The sequence below is a fragment of the Pinus tabuliformis genome, chromosome 4_2 (genome assembly GCF_031772625.1).
Source record: "Pinus tabuliformis cultivar Carrire ecotype Pingquan chromosome 4_2, CPIR1, whole genome shotgun sequence".
NCBI lineage: Eukaryota > Viridiplantae > Streptophyta > Pinopsida > Pinales > Pinaceae > Pinus > Pinus tabuliformis.
The window spans coordinates 755,650,126-755,670,418 of NC_142304.1; positions in this window are offsets into that span (position 1 = coordinate 755,650,126).

The following is a 20,293-nucleotide window of genomic DNA, read 5'->3' on the forward strand; positions in this document are numbered from 1 at the left end:
TCCATTTATCTACAAGAATGGTGCAGTAATATATACCTATTCCTGTTTTTTTTTTTTCCTGCGTATATACTATGATGGTGATATTACCTACCTTTACAGCACTCCAACGCGTTCGAATAGTCTTCATTTTGAAAGGAATGGTACAGTCTTCATATATAATGTTTTTCTGTTATCACCTTCATATATGCTACTATTATATAAGTTATCCTTAAAAACTCTTCTATGTTCAGATTGTCCTTCTATTGAATGGTATAGCATTATGTATAGATTTTCTATTCTTTGATATGATATGACACTGTGCATAGCTTCGAGTTTTTTCCGATATCTATTTTTTTTTGGAAGAAAGATTGAAACAGAATGTGTATGTTTTTCACATTGTCCTTTGTATATAGGAATCAAATTCATGTAAAGATATTCAGGAACACAAGAATAAATAAAAGATTCAGTTGTACAGTTGTCTAGCCACAGTTAGATAGTTCCTCTACAGACAAATTTAGTTTCCGTAGTCATTATTCCCTGAGCATAGGAATTATTGATTTTCCTAAAATAAATACACACCTGGGTTCCTACAACAGTATAATATTTTATGGTGCCCTACTAGTAGAACCTTCTTCCGGCACCATCACATCCGCAAAAACATAATATCAATAATTCACAGTCAGCAAATAAGAGAGTATTTCATACCTGGTTGCTTTAATTAAGTATCTTCACAGAAAGAGATCACCTCTAGGTGTATCTAGTCATTCCACCCGACCGTGAGATTGTTTTTCGAGACCAAATCTCCCCCCTAGCTATCTTGCAGGATCACAATCCGCAGCAAGAATTCTCGCACAAGGTGCTTGGCTATCTGGTCCTCACCAGACATAGCCTCTCCTTTTTTTTCCTTTTTCTTTCTCTCTGCCTGTCACTACAGCGTATATTTTCCTCCAACTCCTCCCTTTTCCTTGGAAGCCCTTCCAGTTAGGGGAGGTAGTTAGGGTTGCAAGCACAGCAACTACTTTTGCCCAACTTCCTCCTCAAGAAGTTGCGAGCACATCAAGAAAACATTTCTTACTTTATTTATTTTACTTAAAAATAATAAAAGGATTATTAAATTCCAAACGATTAATATTGTCATATTCAGTTTGTCTCTTATCGCAGTAAAATTAAATATTTACATTTCCTCGGGACATCACAACAAATTAATTATTGCCAAGATCATCTTCTTTCTAATTAATTACTAAAAGACAATTACATATATTCAAAAATACTACTAGAAAATTGCAAACAAAAATATATTCAAAATATTTATTGTGAGAGATGTGTAAGTATGTATGTGCTCAATGTAGAGTTGATACGTGTATTTTTAAAATTAAAATTTAAAAAATTAAATATTTATTTAATAATAAAGAATGTCCACTCTTATAAAAAATGAAAAAATAAATATATAACAATAGGGCCAAACATGATTGTATCTATTTGTGTGAAGGGTGTCAATATTACCCAATTGTAGAGTGTAAAAGGTGTTGATGAGGTTCCAACTCCGTAGATTTAACAACATGTTCTCTCTAGAATAAATTTAAATTGTGGCTTTAAATTTGAAGTGTGTGGTCCAATTTTTTTTGAAGAAGCTAAATTAATTTCTACATTTAAAAATTACATTTTAAGTATAAAAAAAAAAATCATGATACAATAAATAAATGTTTAAGTAAATTTTAACACACCTCCAAAAAATTTAATGGTTATACAAACTTTTTTCTGAAGCACATAAAACCATATTAATGGGCCAAAAATTAAAAACGATTTGGTTTGGAATGAATTTTAAAATTTCTTTGAGATGGAGCTAGGTGTTACTTTAATGAATATTCTCATACAAAAACTGAAATTCAATGTTACCACTCTGAGATAATAGGGGTCAATAAAGAAATTAAGTAATGTGTTAGTAAACTCCCAAATTTTGAGTATTGTACAATTTTAGTAAATCTGAAATTTTTACATTTTTATACATGACTTAATTGATTCCAATTATGGGTTTTAATTTTAATATCCACAATTGCAAAAAAAACATAATGACCATTTCAATCTCTATCCCAAAGTAAATATAGTGAATATACTTTAGAAAGATTGAACGAAAAAAGTGGTTAAATAGTTAAAGTAATTTCAATGTGATAATTTTAATTTAGAATATTTTACAAATTTGATATTTTACAGTTTTATACATGACCTACATAACAATCTAGGAAATAAATTAATCCTCTATACGATATAGTAAAATTCACAAGATGAAATTTTATAAGAACTAATGAATCTTAATTAGAAATATATTTTTATGAGATAAAAAAATTAAAAATAAAATGACCTTCAACTACACTATTATTTAGGTTTATAGTTTCAATTTAACCAAAATTTTAACATGATTTCTCATTTAGCCAGTTCTCTTAACGTTGGCCCAATATTAGTCAATACAAAACATTGAAACTTATTGCATACAACATTATATTCAAAATATTGTTTAGAGGAAAATATATATTTATAAACATTTAAAAACAAATCAACTCCCTATTTTTTTTTATCAAAATGCTATTAAAGACCTGATTTTAATATCTATAGAAAATGGAGATATTAATAAATAAAAATAGAAAAATGAATATGTGCTGAAATAAAAATATATATTAATTTATTTTACAAAAATAACTCCAAAAAAATTCCTATCATGAAAATAATTTTCACAATAAATCCCTACCCTACTTAAGGTGTGTGATTTTCTTTCTCAAACATGTCTTTCCTAATCCTTCAGATCTCCTATAATTCTTTGGAAAAAATTTAATTTATAGCATTTGTAAACATGGCCATTCATTTAAACAAAAATCAAAGACATTATTTCTAGACTTTGCAAACTATAGATTAAAAAAGCATCAAAATATTCTTGAAAGAAATAAATTATTTCAAACATTTACAAAAAAATAAATTATTTGGGAGTAATTTTGTAACATTAAATTATAAAAAATACTCTTCAAGGTGTATTTAGTAATACCTCTGGTGACACTATTAAGAATTAATTAGCTTTCAAAAGTTGGACACTGGGAATTAAATGAAATAGATGTGTAGAATCAATCATCCTAAAAATTGTAAATTAATTATTCACAAGATTATCTCCCTTATAACTAATTACTAATAGACAATTGCATATATTCAAAATATATTCAAAATTACTAATAGACAATTGCATACAACAATATATTCAAAATATTTATTAGAGGAAAGATATATTCATAAACATTCAAAACAATTATATATATTCGAAGCTACCAATAAACAATTGCATACAACAATATATTGAAAATATGCTAATGTACATAAAAAACCTTTGTCATATAGCAATGAAGGAAACCTTGTGTCCCTTGAGGAGAACAATGAAATCTCTATAGATGCAAGTCCCTTTGTGAGTTTATAACTCACCATACTTAGCACATAGAGAAATAAAGTGTTGCAAAATGACCTATTAGGTACAAACTCTCATAATCTCATAAAGGGAGAAAAAAACAGTAGGAAAAAACTCCTCTCCAAAAGAGAAAAAGATGTGAGTGCTAAAATTATAATGGAGCTGAAATTGTAGATCCCATAACAATCCACTAAAGAACCATGAAACCAAAATGAGGTTGATCAATATCTGAAGTAGGATAATTTCATGCACAAGTGTGGCAAACACTGTCAACTTCTCCCAAAAATCTCTAGAGAGAATAGGTGTGAGTAAGGAACCATGACAAAGGCTTGAAATAGAAGAAACACCATTAGCCAACAAATAACCAATGAGGCTTGTAAGTGTGGAAAATGGAGTACACCAACACTCCTAAAGTTGTGTGAACTTAGTCACTATCACACTGATCAAACAAAAAAGATTACAATTGTCAAAAAAGCAATGACAACAATATATGTCACCATCTAACTTCCCCTGCTAAAATAGAACTACAAATGAAGCAAGAATCAGTAAATCCCCCCCCCCCTAAAGCACAGCTAAGGTAATTGGCAATCAACAATGAACAATTGATGCAATATGACGATATCAAGTCTACAAGCATTAGTTCAAATGACACCACAAACATTTATCCACCCGTCAACAATTGATCCTCATGGATGGTAGTGGTCCACAATTCATTCTTTCATGTCTCTTCTGAATCCATCTAAATGTTGGAATAGCAATTGACTAAGAATGATTGGGCCTAGATGATTTCATTTGATGAGGATGTGGAGATGATTTAGTATTTGTTTTTGCAGACTCAAAGTTGGGTGTGGCAACATTTTCATCTAGAAGCACCTCATAGTTGGATGTAGGTGATGAGGCAGTAGCAGGATCGTATCCAAGTCCTTCTCTTCATGTTTTCACTACAGGGTTCATAGGAGAAACAATTCCATGTCCATTCTTCCCAAGTCCTCCTTAGGTATATCCCATTTAGCTAAGCAATCCCAATCCAATACCAATGGTATTCTTCTCAAAATTGGGTGTGACAAAGGCATGTGATGCATCATGATCATTGACAATAAACATGATCAAGTTTGGAAGAAGGAGAGCTTGGTAAGTTAACATCAACTCTCTCCATCTCAAATTTCTAAGGATGACTAACTTCCAGTTCAAGTTGTTGCTTAAAATCATGCAGCTTTTGAATGACCTTATCCTTCTCAATTATCTGTTGAGACAAGGCATCAAAATTTTGTTTCAAAAAATGATATTGCTCCATCATTGTTTCTTTTAAATAATCAATCTCCATAATGTGTTGATTATTTTTCTCTTCTAGTTTCTTCTTCAAATTTGGGTGAGAAAAAGACTCAACTTCCTCATGCAAATCATCAAGGAGATCAATCTTCTCTTGAAATTCATCTGCAACCTATTCTTAAGAAGTTTTGTTCTTTGCCTTCAAAACAACTACCACTCATTGTAATTGAAGGACTTCTTTACGAATTTCATCTGTGCCCTTCTTCTCACAAGCTCCTGCAATCTTTTACCATCTTGAAAAATCCAATTTGTCATAGCAAAAATTGATACAAAAAAAAGTTGATGATGACCATAGCTTCGCTTCCAATCACCACATAAATCATAGAAATTCACCTAAATTTGGATGACTAGCCAACCACCCAAACATCAAATACATAAACTAATAGACATATGGCCATTGATCATAATTTACAAATCCTTTTCACAAGCTCCAACCAATGGACATTAACCAAATTGATGCAAGAGAATTCAATTAGGGAGGCGCCAACTCGACAAGCTGTTAAAATTAAATTCACCTTTAGTTTAATTTTATTTTACGTTTAAAAGAAGGTTGTCAAAGCCAATGTTTTCCTTTAATTTGAACAGTAGTTAGATTAGAAATGTTTTAAATAAGTTAGGAAACAAACTTCCATAAACTGGAATGTAACTACATTGTAACTGTAGGTAGTTCCTCAACAGAATGAGGCTTCCATCAACTTAAATAGGCAACCCAAAGACAAAGGTGGGGTTGCTATCATCTATAAGAAAAGAGACCAGAGAGCTTAGCTCTGAAATATATTTTTAAAAAGTAAATTGAAGCTTACAAGTATCCATTATTGTTTTCTATAAATGACAAGAATTATGTAGTGTGCATAGAAATTAATGACAGAATTGAATGAATGTTAATCAAATTGTGCATCAAACTGAAGGAACCAAACACAGCAAAAGAAACCATCCACGTATTTCACAAAAACATGCTATTGATTTAACAGTGAAAATATAATATATATATATGTGTGTGTGTGTGTGTGTGTGTGTGTGTGTGTGTGTATAAACATTTGTCAAAGTCCACGGTAGCACAAAAAGATAGCATTCTGTAACCCCACGCAGATCCAAGGCACAGAGCCTTCAAAAACCATCCATAACAGTCCTCATACAATCGACACAGGCCAAGGAGGGTTCCACACAACCCAGAACAAACCAGACTAAGCAGAGACCGAAGCATTACCAACAATGAGAGACGGGATACATAAACTTTTTCCCAAATTCATAAACAAAGGTTACAGTAGAGGACACAGTGCACAGGAGGCCACCTATCGACAGACCAACTAAGACCGAGAACAGACACCGACATAGCCTAAATCCTACCAACAAAATATATATGACCGCATAGTGTAAACAGGAAGGACCCTATCGAGTTTGTGTAAAGCCCAACCAGAAGGACGAAGACCCCAACATTTTCCCCAAAGACCAAACCCTTGCAACCATCGTGATGAGGGTCGAGTACCTGCACAGACAAATAGAGAATTAGTGAGGCAACATAACCATAAACCCATGATAAATAATAGAGAGAGGGTAGGATGAATACCCACAGTGGATACCTGAAGAGGAGGCTGAGCTCCATAGCCGAGCCACAAAACTGAGACCAACAAAGCATAGCCAACGACACCAGAGCCAAGGAAAGCCGAGACACAACAGAGCGCAACCAACGGTGAGAGGGCCAGTAAATACTGAGACCCAACAGAGCATAAACCACAGCCACAGAGCCACAAGACCACCGTCTGCTCACCAAGAGCAAAGCTGTCAGCGAAAGTAAAAGGAAACAGAGAATTGAAACCGGAGCAGAGGAATTACCTCGAGTAGAATCCGTCAAGCCATCGCCGAGAGAGTTGGGAAGAGGGCCTGGTAAAACAATGCAACCATTGAAATAGTTAAAAACAGTGCCATCAACCTCGTAAAATAAAATATTCATGAACAAATACAGAGAGCCAATGCATACCCAGGGCTACCACAAAGCCCAAAACCTCCTCGAAAAACCATGCAAGAAGCAACCACCAAGTCCAACGAAACAACATCACACAGTTAACAAAACAACAGAGGACCAAAGCCAAAGAAGGACCGAGAAGATAGTGGGAGGGAGAGCGCCATCCTTTCCTTGCAGAACGAACCAGGTAAGAACGCAAGGGAGCAGAACCAAAACCAACGGAAACATAACCAACTCAACCACAACAGACTGTGCCATAAAGTTGTGTCACACAGACCGAGACCACCTTGGGATGGAGGATATTTAATTTCCCATTAAAACCTTACCTAGAACCCCAAGAAAATACGAGCGTGGGAAAATTTGAACGTAGGCCAACCGCCACGTAGGCTTACCACCTCGGCGTCTCGGGGATTGTCACCAAATTTTGGTATCAGAGCAAGTTTCTTCCTTAAGGAAGAAAAAATATGGAAGTAGGAAGAAGAGGTTGAGGTAGAGCTATTCGGAGAGTAGCCGACGAAGTATTACGCGAAGAATTCAGGATCCTAAGTGCCAGATTGGAAGCAGTAGAAGCAGGGACGGGTAGGGATCGAGAAGGTGGTGACAACAGTGAAGAGGAAGTTGTAACTATGACGGATGGATCCGATGAGGAAGGGCCAGAGATAAAATTATTGAGGCTTTTTTTGTTAGCAAGCAGCAAACCTAAGCCAGAGCTTTTGAACTCTGATGGCATTTTATCTATAGAAGTATTGTTGGACTGGATTAGCGAGTTGGATAAATACTTCAAATGTGAAGAAATGAGTGAGGATAAGAAGGTTAGGTTTGCAGCCACCAAACTGAAGGGACTTGCAGCACTATGGTGGGACAGTGTGTAGGGAGAAAGGAGAAGGTCAAATAAGCCACCAATTAAAAAATGGAGCACAATGATCGCCAAGATGAAAAGTAAGTTTTTACCCAAAGACTATCAGATTCCTCTATATAGAGATGTACAAAACCTTAAACAAAGGGAAATGACTGTGAAGGAATATACAGAAGAATTCTAGAGAGTAAATCTACGAGCGGGTTATGTCGAAGATACCCCAGAAAAGACAGCAAGGTTTGAATGGATTACAAATGGAGCTACTAGATGAGATTAGTATTCTCTCCCCCAAGTCCACAGAGGAAGCCTATCAAAGTGCTTTAAAAGTAGAAGAGAAGATCACCAAGAAGCAAAATTCTAGAAGAGGATGTGGATCTAGCTGAGGAAGAGGACAATATTTTGGCAGAGGCAGAACTGCCAATAGCAATGAAGAAGGCAGCAGTTCAAAAACTGTAGGACCAACTGATATAGAAGGTAACACTAGAGGAGGAAGGCCTTACCAACGAGGAAGAGGTAATGGCAGAGGCAGAGGAAATGCCTATGAGTGTTACAAGTGTCACAAGTGGGGACACCGGTCTTTTGAATGTCCTGAAAGTAATCAAGCAAGACAAAGAGGAGCATATGTTGCTCAATTGGAGGAAGCTGAGGTACCACCTCAAGAAGTGGAGAACATGCCTGACACAGGAGAGGCCTTGGTGTTGAACAAGGTATTGTTGAAACCAGCTAAAGAATTAGTTGACCAAACACAGTGGAAAGCACTATTCTGAATTGTGTGTAAATCACATGTGAAATGTTGTAAACTGATTATTGATAGCGGAAGCACTGACAACTTGGTAGCCACTGAAATGGTAGAGAAACTGGGTTTAAAAATATTAAAGCACCCAACCCCATACCGGGTGTGTTGGTTACAAAAAGGACATCAACTGCTGGTTGATGAGCTGTGCGAAGTCTAGTTTCATATTGGTAGGTAAAAGGATAATGTAACTTGTGATATTATGCCGATGGATGTGTGCCATATACTGCTCGGTAGACCATGGCAGTGTGACAGGTGTGTATTCCACAATGGGAAGAAAAACTATTATAAGTTTTTGAAAGATGGGATCAAGCATACGCTAGTACCCATAAAAGAGGAGGATACAATAGAAAACAGTGGAACAAAAGCATTATTATAAGGAGGAAAAGAGTTCCTATAGCAGATTGGAGATGATGAAATAAAGTTTGCAATTGTGTGAAGGCCAAGAGTAGTGTTAATCCACACTGAGATTACTAATTTGCTTGAGGAGATATAAGATATGCTACAGGAGTTTAGCGACATTATAGTGGATGATTTACTGGATAAATTACCACCAAGAAGGAGTATCAGTCACCATATTGATTTCATTCCAGGAGTTGGTTTACCAAACAAAGTTGCTTACCGAATGAGTCCAAAGGACAATGAGGAGATCAGGAAGCACGTACAGGAGTTGTTGGACAAAGGGTTGATTCGAGAGAGTTTAAGTCCTTAAGCGATTCCAATAGTCTTAGCTCCCAAGAAAGGAGGAGAGTGGCGGATATGTACTGATTCTTGAGCAATAAATAAGATCACCATCAGGTACAGCTTTCCCTTACCATGGATGGATGATATGATGGACTGTTTGAGTGGAGCGGTGTATTTTTCGAAGATTGATTTAAAAAGCGGATGTCATCAGATTTGGATTCAAGAAGGAGACGAGTGGAAGACCACTTTCAAGACCAATGAAGGCCTGTATGCATGGCTGGTCATGCCATTTGGATTGAGCACAGCACATTCATGTGCTTGATGAACGATATGTTGAAGAAATATATTGGAAAGTTTGTGATTGTTTATTTAGATGATATCCTTATTTTCAGTAAGACAAGGGAAGAACATTTTCGACACGTTACGTGTGTCTTGGAAAAATTTCAGCAAAATAAGTTGTTGTTAAATTTGAAAAAGTGTACATTTTTAAGGAGTAGTTAATTTATTTGGGGTTCGTGATTTTAGAAAATGAATTAGAGATGGATCTGGAAAAGGTTACAGCCATAGTTAGCTAGCCATCCTCCAAGAGTTTGTTTGAAGTACAGAGTTTTCACGGCTTGGCAAGTTTTTATCAGAAATTTATAAAAGATTTCAGTGGGATTTGTGCACCCATGGTGGATATCGTTAAAAAATCTAATCAACCTTTTCATTGGACAAAGTTGTCTGAAAATAGTTTTGAACTGTTGAAAAAGAAGATCACCGAAAGACCCATTTTGAGGTTACCAAATTTCAACAAACTTTTTCAAGTTCGTTGCGATGCTAGTAGGACAGCGATTGGAGCAGTACTCAACCAAGAGGACAAACCAGTGGCCTATTTCAGCGAGAAGTTGAATGAGAGTAGACAAAAATATACATCCTACGAAAAGGAGTTTTATGGAGTGGTACAAGCGCTAAAACATTGGAGACATTACTTAATAGGAAATGAATTTGTTCTATTTTCGGACAATTCCGCTTTGCAATATGTAATGCAACACCATAAGATGAACCATAAACATGCAAAGTGGGTGGAATGCCTCCTGAGTTTTATGTTTGTGTTAAAACACATCAGTGGAAAAGCCAACAAAGTGGCAGATGTGTTAAGTAGGAGGAGTTTGATTTACAGGAAAGCAGAGTGTAGGTGTTAGGCTTTGAGCATCTCAAGGATCTATATGAAACAGATGCAGACTTTAAGGAAGCATACGAAGCTTTCCAGAATCCACTGTTGAGGGACAAGAGTTTGTGGCTAGACTATAATATAGAGGAAGGATTGTTGTTCAGGGGAGGACAGTTGTGTATCCTAGAATGTTCGATGAGGGAAAACTTAATTCACGAGAAACATGGTGGGGTCTAGCTGGACATTTTGGCATAGACAAGATTTTGGACCAAGTAAGTCACTTCTATTATTGGTCGAAGATGCGGTGAGACATACAAAGATATGTGGCTAGATGTAAGATGTGTCAACTGGCAAAGGGACACAGTCAAAATACAGGATTGTATACGCCCCTACCTATTCTGAACAGACCATGGGACTCAGTTAGTTTAGACTTTGTCTTAGGCTTGCCAAGGACACAGAAGGGGTACGATTCAATCATGGTAGTAGTGGATTGCTTTACTAAGATGGCACATTTTATTCCCTATAAAAAGACCAGCGATGCCACACATGTAGCCCACTTGTTCTTCACAAAAATTGTCAGACTACATGGCTTGCCAAAGTCTATTATTTCAGATAGGGACGTGAAGTTCACGGGTCATTTTTGGCAGACTTTATGGAAGAAGCTAGATACTAAATTAAATTTTATCTCAGCTTATCATCCATAGACCGATGGGCAGACTGAGGTAGTGAACCGAAGTCTAGGGAATCTATTACGTAGTCTGGTTGGTGAAAATTCACGACAGTGGGATCGCATACTCGCACAAGTAGAGTTCGCTTATAACGATTCACCCAACAGGAGTACGGGCAGAAGTCCTTTCCAGATCCTATACGGAATGCACCCCCGTGGTGTGCACGAGTTGCAGGATTTGGGTCGGTTGGAATGAAGGAGTGCTGATGGTGAAGATTTCGCAAAGGTGATCAACGAACTTCATGAACAGGTGAAAACCAAATTGTAGGACAGCAGCCAAAGATATAAACAGAAGGCAGACTTAAAACGACGGGAAGTGCAATTCAATGTAGGAGACTTGGTATTGGCACATCTATGGAAAGAGAGGTTTCCTAAAGGGGAATATAACAAGCTCAAACTGAAAAAAATAAATAAATAAATATAAAATAAATAAATATAAAATAAAATAAATAAATATAAAATTAAATAAATAAATAAATAAAAAATAAAAATAAATAAAAAATAAAAAAATAAAAAATAAAAATAAAAAATAAAATAAAAAATAAAAATAAATAAATAAAATAAAAATAAAAAAATAAAAATAAAAATAAAATAAAATAAATAAATAAATAAAAATAAAATAAAATAAAAATAAATAAAAATAAAAATAAATAAAATAAAAATAAATAAATAAAATAAAAATAAAAATAGGGCCTTGCCAGATACTATGAAAGTTCTCTACCAACGCATATGAACTACAACTACCCCCAGGTATCGAGATCTCACCCATTTTCAATGTGGCAAACCTGTACCCTTACATTACTGCTAATGTGGAGGACAGTTCAACAGAATACACATGGGACACCCAGGGAGAAGGAGAGATAGAGACATGGGTCAGACAGATGCCCCCAGCCAAGCCTCTAGAGATCGAACAAATATTGGATACTTAGGTAGCTAGGTGGACACGACGGAAGGAGTACTTACAGTACCTGGTTAAATGGAAGAACTGTCCAATTGAGGACAGTTCCTGGTTGGATGCTAGACAGATTCAAAGCGTCGGGTATTTGATTGAAGAGCTCATGGATAGGAGCCATGAGATTCATTCACCCCAGGAGCCTAATGCAAGAGCATCCAATCGGGGAGGCGACAGCTAGACAAGCTGTTAAAATTAAATTCACCTTTAGTTTAATTTATTTTACGTTTAAAAGAAGGTTGTCACAGCTAATGTTTTCCTTTAATTTGAACAGTAGTTAGATTAGAAATTAGTTTTAAATAAGTTAGGAAACAAACTTCCATAAACTAGAATGTAACTACATTGTAATTGTAGGTAGTTCCTCAACAGAATGAGGCTGCCAGCATCTTAAATAGGCAACCCAAAGACAAAGGTGGGGTTGCTATCATCCAGAAGGAAAGAGACCAGAGAGCTTAGCTCTGAAATATATTTTTAAAAATTAAATTGAAGCTTACAAGTATCCATTATTATTTTCTATAAATGACAAGAATTATGTAGTGTGCATAGAAATTAATGACAGAATTGAATGACTGTTAATCAAATTGTGCATCAAGCTGAAGGAGCCAAATAGAGGAGAAGAAACCATCCATGTATTTCACAAAAACATGCTATTGATTTAACAGTGAAAATTTTCAATATATATATATATATATATATGTGTATAAACATTTTTCAAAGTCCACGGTAGCACAAAAAGATAGCATTCTATAACCCCACGTAGGTCTGAGGCACAGAGCCTTCAAAAACCATCCATAACAGTCCTCATACAATCAACATAGGCCAAGGAGGGTTCCACACAACCCAGAACAAACCAAACTGAGCAGAGACCGAAGAATTACCAACAGCGAGAGACGGGATACATAAACTTTTTCTGAAATTCATAAACAAAAGTTATAGCAGAGGACATGGTGCACAGGAGGCCACCTATTGAGAGACCAACTAAGACTGAGAAAAGACAGATACATAGCCTAACTCCTACCAACAAAATATATATGACCACATAGCGTAAACAGGAAGGACCCTACCCGGTTTGCGTAAAGCTGGACCAGAAGGACGAAGACCCTAGAATTGTCCCCAAAGACCAAACCCTTGCAACCACCGTGACGAGGGCCGAGTACCTGCACAAACAAACAGAGAATTAGTGAGGCAGCATAACCATAAACCTATGATAAAGAACAGAAATAGGATAGGATGAATACCCACAGCGGATACAAGAGGAGGTCGCGCTCCATAACCGAGCTACAAAACTGAGACCAAAAGAGCATAGCCAACAGCATGAGAGCCAAGGAAAGCCGAGACAAAACAGAGTGCAACCAACGGCGAGAGGGCCAGCAAATACTAAGACCCAACAGAGCATAAACCATGGCCACAGAGCCACAAGACCACCATTTGTTCACGAGGAGCAAAGTTGTGAGCGAAAGTAAAAGGAAACGGAGAATTGAAGCTGGAGGAGAGGAATTACCTCAACTAGAAGTCGTCAAGCCATTGGGAGAGTGGGGTAGAGGGCCTGGTAAAACAATACAACCATGGAAACAATTAAAAACACTGTCGTCAACCTGGTAAAATCAAATATCCGTGAAACAAATACATAGAAGCCAAGGCGTACACAGGGAGACCACAGAGCCCAAAATCTCTTCAAAAAACCATGCAAGAAGCAACCACCGTCCAATGAAACACCACCATACAGTGAAAAAAACGACAAAAGAAGAGATCCGAAGAAGGACCCAGAAGACAGCAGGAGCACCATCCTTTCCTTGCAGAATGAACTAAGTAAGAACGCACGGGAGTAGAACCAAAACCAAAACCGGCGAAACCATAACCAACTCAACCACAACATACCATGCCATAGTGCAGTGTCACACAAACCGAGACCACCTCGATACAGAGGAGAATTAATTGGCCATTAGAACCTTACCTAAAACCCAAAGCAAATACTAGCGCGGGAAAATAACCAACTCAACCACAACATACCGTGCCATAGCACAATGTCTTAATCGTTTACAAATTGACTAGTTAAGCCCTTCGTTATGACGGATGGAACACTGCGTTATTCAACTTTTATTTTCAAATGGAGAGCATACCTTCAATCGTTGGGGCAGCAGCGTCTGAAGTTTAGCAAGGTGACGAAGACCGTCTATTTTCTTCAAATTAGAACAATATATCAAGTTCAATCATATGAGTGTATTAAAAAAACTTCCAACCTCCCCGAGAGAAATGACAAGATTTGACTTCCAACTGGGTCAACGGAATCCGGTAAACATTTCAACCTCTCGCAATTCACCAGCCTCATTTCCTTAAAATTCCTTAGGTCAATGAGTGAAGGCGACAACAATTTTAACAGAAATTTTTAATTCCAGATCTTCCAAATTTTATAGGTGTTCAATAGTACTCAGCAAGCGGCGCCTTGAGAATCAATTTTGTCGGGACACTCAATGTTTCCACTATGCAGGGTTACAGATTTGCTCCATCGGGAATAGAGATTTATACGCTATCCAAAATTTTTAATCTTCAGTCAACTCCAGAACATGATACAAAATGATATAAATGAACTACAGGTATGTGTTTGACACCTTATCTCCTCCATTCAGCCACAGGGACATACTCAGCTAAATGATAGATTACAGATCCCCTTTTTAATGGTTTCTCAGCGCATGAGGAAAGGAGAGATTTGGCTTCTCGATCACACAAGCTGAACCTGTTCTGAAGACTGACATTGCTCTCTTAAAATCTTTCATAGAACTCATTCAACTTGAAAAGGTGACTCTGTTCCTACTCCTCTACTCTGAAAAATTAAATACATCCCTCTGTCGCTTGCAACCACAATGATACTCCTATAATTGAAGACAATATTCCAGCAATTGCATTTCTTTTTGGCACTTGGAGAATGACTGAAAAATCTTTTGAAACTCTGGATCAAATCTAAAAACAATTGTGAAACCCAATAGCTTCACTATTATAACCAAAAGAAAAATATGATCTTAGATTCATCTTAACTCCGGATCTATCAAGTTCAGAGAGGATCAAATTTTTAGAAGTGCAAACCTCCTTTCTGAGTTCAAAACTTGAGGAAAGGTTTGCACCTCTATAGATTCGATACCTCTAGGCCCTTGATAGATTCTGAGTTAACATGCTTCTACCATGGTTTCAGTCCCATGCCTGGCCAAAGAAAATCTATCAAACATATTATTAATTTTATCAATAATATGTAAATACATCTAACATTAATATAGTCCTGTTAAATATGTTAAATTTTAATTTTGAATTTTCTTAGTCACATGAGTTTGTTGACATGATAAATATTGTTAATAATTTTAATGATGGAATCAAAATTTTGAATGGAAAGTAAGAATGTAATAGTGTTGAATGATATAAATGTTTTTCTACTTCTTTTCTACTATTCTTATTGTGACCCTTATTGATTAGGGCCAAGATCTAGAGTTTGAGAGGACTTGTCCTCATTCTCCAAGTGCCAAAAAGAAATGCAATTGCTGGAATATTTTCTTCAATTACATGAGTATCATTATCATTGTGGTTGCAAGTGACAGAGGGATGATTTTAATTTTTCAGATTAGAGGACTAGGAACCGAGTCACCTTTTCAAGTTGAACGAATACTTTGAAAGGTTTTAAGAGAGCAATGTTAGTCTTCAAAAGAGGTTGATCTTGTGTGATCGAGAAGCCAAATCTCTCCTTTCCTCATCCGGTGAGAAACCATTAAAAAGGGGATCTGTAATATATCATTTAGCTGAGTATGTCCCTGTGGCTGAATGGAGGAGATAAGGTATCAAACACATACATGTAGTTGATTTATATCATTTTGTATCATCTTTTGGAGTTGACTAAAGATTAACAATTTTGGACACTATATAAATCAGATCTATTCCTCGTGGCGCAAATCTGTAACCCTGTACAGTGGAAACATTGAGCGTCCCAACAAAATTGATTCTCAAGCGGCCGCTTGCTAAGTACTATTGAACACCTATAAAATTTGGAAGCTCTAGAATTAAAAATTTCTCTGTTAAAAATGTTGTCGCGTTCACTCAGCGACCTAAGGAATTTGAAGGAATTGAGGCTTGTGAATTGCGAGAGATTGAAATGTTTCCCAGATTCCCTGAGTCGGTTTACACAGTTAGAAGTCTAATCTTGTCATTTCTCTCATGGAGGTTGGAAATTTTTTTAATACACTTTATATCTTTTTCTAATTTGAAGAAAATAGATGGTCTTTGTGACCTTGCAAAACTTCAGACGCTAAAGTGGGTGGGAGTGGAGGTTGGAGCACTCCCATCCATCACTATCAATTTTAGATGGATCAATGAATGGTCATGGTGTCATTTGAACCAATTCCTGAGGACTTGATATGGTCATATTGCATCAATTGTTCATTGTTGATTGCCAATTCCTTTAGTTGTGATTTATGGGTGGGAATTTACTCACAATGAAGACTTTTGATTCATGCTTTTTGTGTAGTTCTATTTTAACAAGGAAGTTATATGGTGAGAGATATTTTTGTCATTTCTTTGTTGAGAATTGTCATCTTTTTTGTTTCATATGTGTCATAGTGACGAAGTTCAAACAACTTTATGAGTATTGGTATAAGCCATTTTCCACACTTACAAGCCTCATTGGTTATTTGTTGGTTGATGGCATTTCTTTTGTTTCAAGCCTTTCTCATGGTTCTTTAGTGACATCTATTCTCTCTAGAGCTTTTTAGGAGAACTTGTGCCTTTGCAACTATCCTACTTCATAGGTTGACCGACCTCATTGTGGTTTCATGGCTCTTATCTTCAGAGTTTTTCTACTTCAACATAACATACTTCTTGATTTGAGAAAGTCTATGTTCTTTCCATTTAGTGGATAGTTATAGGATCTACAATCTCATCTCCATTATAATTTGAGCACTCACATCTTTTTCTCTTTTGGAGGGAAGTTTTTTCCTACTATTGTTTCTCTCTTTCTCGGCTTATGAGAGTTTGTACCTATAGGGCATTTATGGTGAGTTATAAACTCACATAGGGATTAGGTTTCCTTCATTGCTATATAATAGAGGTTTTCTATGTAAGTTAGCATATTTTGAATATATTGTTGTGTGCAATTGTTTATTGGTAGCTTCGAATATATATAATTGTTTTGAATGTTTATCAATATATCTTTCCTCTGATAAATATTTTGAATATATTTTGTTTGCAATTGTCTATTAGTAATTTTGAATATATTTTGAATATATATAATGGTCTATTAGTAATTAGTTAGAAGGGAGATAATCTTGTGAATAATTAATTTACAATTTTTAGGATGATTGATTCTACACATCTATTTCATTTAATTAGTGTCCAACTTTTGAAAGCTAATTAAATCATAATAGTGTCATAGATGTATTACTAAATATACCTTGAAGAGTATTTTTTATAATTTAATGCCACAAGATTACTCCTAAATAATTTATTTTTTTGTAAATGTTTGCAATATTTTATTCCTTTCAAGAATATTTTGATGGGTTTTTTAATCTATAGTTTGCAAAGTCTAGAAATAATGTCTTTGATTTTTGTTTAAATGAATGGCCATGTTTACAAATTCTATAAATTATTTGTTTTTCCAAAGAATTACAATAGATTTGAAGGATTAGCAAAGACAAGTTTTGAGAAATAAAACCACACACCTTAATTAGTGTTTGTTTAAATGAATGGCCATGTTTACAAATTCTATAAATTATTTATTTTTCCAAAGAATTACAATAGATTTGAAGGATGAGGAAAGACAAGTCTTGAGAAAGAAAACCACACACCTTAATTAGTGTAGGTATTTATTGTGCACTTTATTTTCATGTTAGGAATTTTTTTGGAGTTATTTTTGTAAAATAAATTAATATATATTTTTATTTCAGAATATCTTCATTTTTCTATATTTTTATTTATTAATATCTCCATTTTCTATAGATACTAAAAGTATGTCTTGAATAGCATTTTGATGAAATTTTTTGGGAGTTGATTTTCCTCTAAAATATATTTTGAATATATTCTTGTATGCAATAAGTTTCAATGTTTTGGGTTGATTAAAATTTGGGCCAAAGATAAGAGAAAGCCATAAATGAGAAATCATGTTAAAATTTTGATTAAAACTAAACTATAAACTGAAATAATAGTGTAGTTAAGGGTCATTTTATTTTTAATTTATTTATCTCATAAAAATAAATTTCTAATTAAGATTCATTGATTCTTATAAAATTTCATCTTGTGAATTTTACTATATCATATTGGGAAAAATTAATTTATTTCTTAGATTGTTAGGTAGGTCATGTATAAAACTGTAAAATTTATGTCAATATCAAAATTGTGAAATATTTTAAATTAAAATTATGAGTTTGAAATTACTTTAATTATTTGACTATTTTTTCATTCAATCTTTCTAAAGTATATTCACTATATTTATATTGGGATAGAGATTGAAATGATCACTATGTTTTGTTGCAATTGTGGATATTAAAATTAAAATGCATAATTGGGACCAATTAAGTCATGTATAAAAATGTAAAAATTTCAAATTTACTAAAATTTTACAATACTCAAGATTGAAATTAAACTGCTAACCTTGCAAAATAGTAAGACAAATTGGAATTTCATTGGACATAGAATTGGGAGTTTACTAACACTGAATTTCAATTTTTGTATGAGAAGATTCATTAATGTAAGACCCAGCTAAAAGAAATTTTAAAATTCATTCAAAACTAAATTGTTTTTCATTTTTGGCTCATTAATATGGTTCTACAAGCTAAAAACAAAACAAAACAAAAAAAGTTGTATAACCATTATAATTTTTGGAGATGTGTTAAAATTTACTTAAACATTTATTTATTGTATCATGATTTTTTTTATTTCTTTAATATTTATTTTTTCATTTTTTATGAGAGTGGACATTCCTTTTTATTAAATAAATATTTAATTTCCTTAATTTTAATTTTAAAAATACACTTCTCAACTCTACATTGAGAACATACATAATTACACATTTCTCTCAATAAATATTTTGAATATATTTTTGCTTTCAATTTTATAGTAGTAATTTTGAATATATGTAATTGTCTATTAGTAATTAATTAGAATGCAGATGATCTTGTCAATAATTAATTTGTATTTTTCATGACTATCCATTCAGCACATATATTTCATTTGATTCCAGGTATCATAACTTTTGACAACCAATTAATTCTGCCTAGTGTCCCTCCAAATATTACTAAATATATATTGAAGAGTGTTTTTTTATAATTTACTGCTCCAAGATTACTCCTAAAATAATTTATTTCTTTATAAATATTTGCAATAATTTATTTCCTTAAAGAATATTTTGATTATTTTTTCTTTAATCTATCTTATGGAAAGTTAACAAGTAATGTATTTGAATTTATTTTAATGAATGACCAGTTTACATTCTCTAAATTTTGTTATGCTCCAAACAAGATTTGAAGGATTAGAAAAGACAAGTTTTGAGAAAGAAAACCACACATGTTTATTGATGGGGTTGTTATAGATAATTAGAGTAGGGATTTATTATGCAAAATATTTTCATGTTAGAATTTCTTATGGAGTTATTTTTTACAAAAAAAAAACTTAATCTATATTTTTATTTCATCACATCTCCATTTTCTGTATATATTAAAAATTGATCTTGAATAACATTTTGATGAATTTGTTTGGGTAGCTTATTTGTTTTCAATGTTTATAAATATATTTTTCCTCTAATAAATATTTTGAATATATTGTTCTATGCAATGTGTTTCAATGTTTTGTATTGATTGAATTTTGGGTCAAGGTTAGGAGAAAGTAATATATGAGAAATCATGTTAAAATTTTGATTAAAATGAAACTATCAACATAAACTATGTAGTTGAGAGATATTTTAATTTTAATTATATATAATATAAAAATAATTTTCTAATAAAAATTCACTAGTTCTTATAGAATTTCTTCTTGTGAATTTGACTATATTATATTTTCAAAATATTAATTTATTTCATGGTAATTCAAGCCTAAAACAATAAAATTGTCAAATTACACAATATTCTAAGTTGAAATTATTAGTTTGCAATTACCTTAATGATTTAACTACCTATCTTTGTAGAGTATAGTCACTATAATTAAGTTGAGATATAAATTCAAATGTTCACTATGTTTTGTTGTAATTGTATCTATTTAAATTAAAATGCATTAATACAATCAATTAGGTTATGTATAAATATGTGAAATTTTAAAATTTACTAAAATTGTACAGTACTAGAAATTGAAATTATGATTGTGCAATTACCTTAATTATTTAGCCAAGAGGCTCATTCTACAACCAAATATAAGGCATAGACCTGTAATTATGTATGTACTCAACCTTGACTT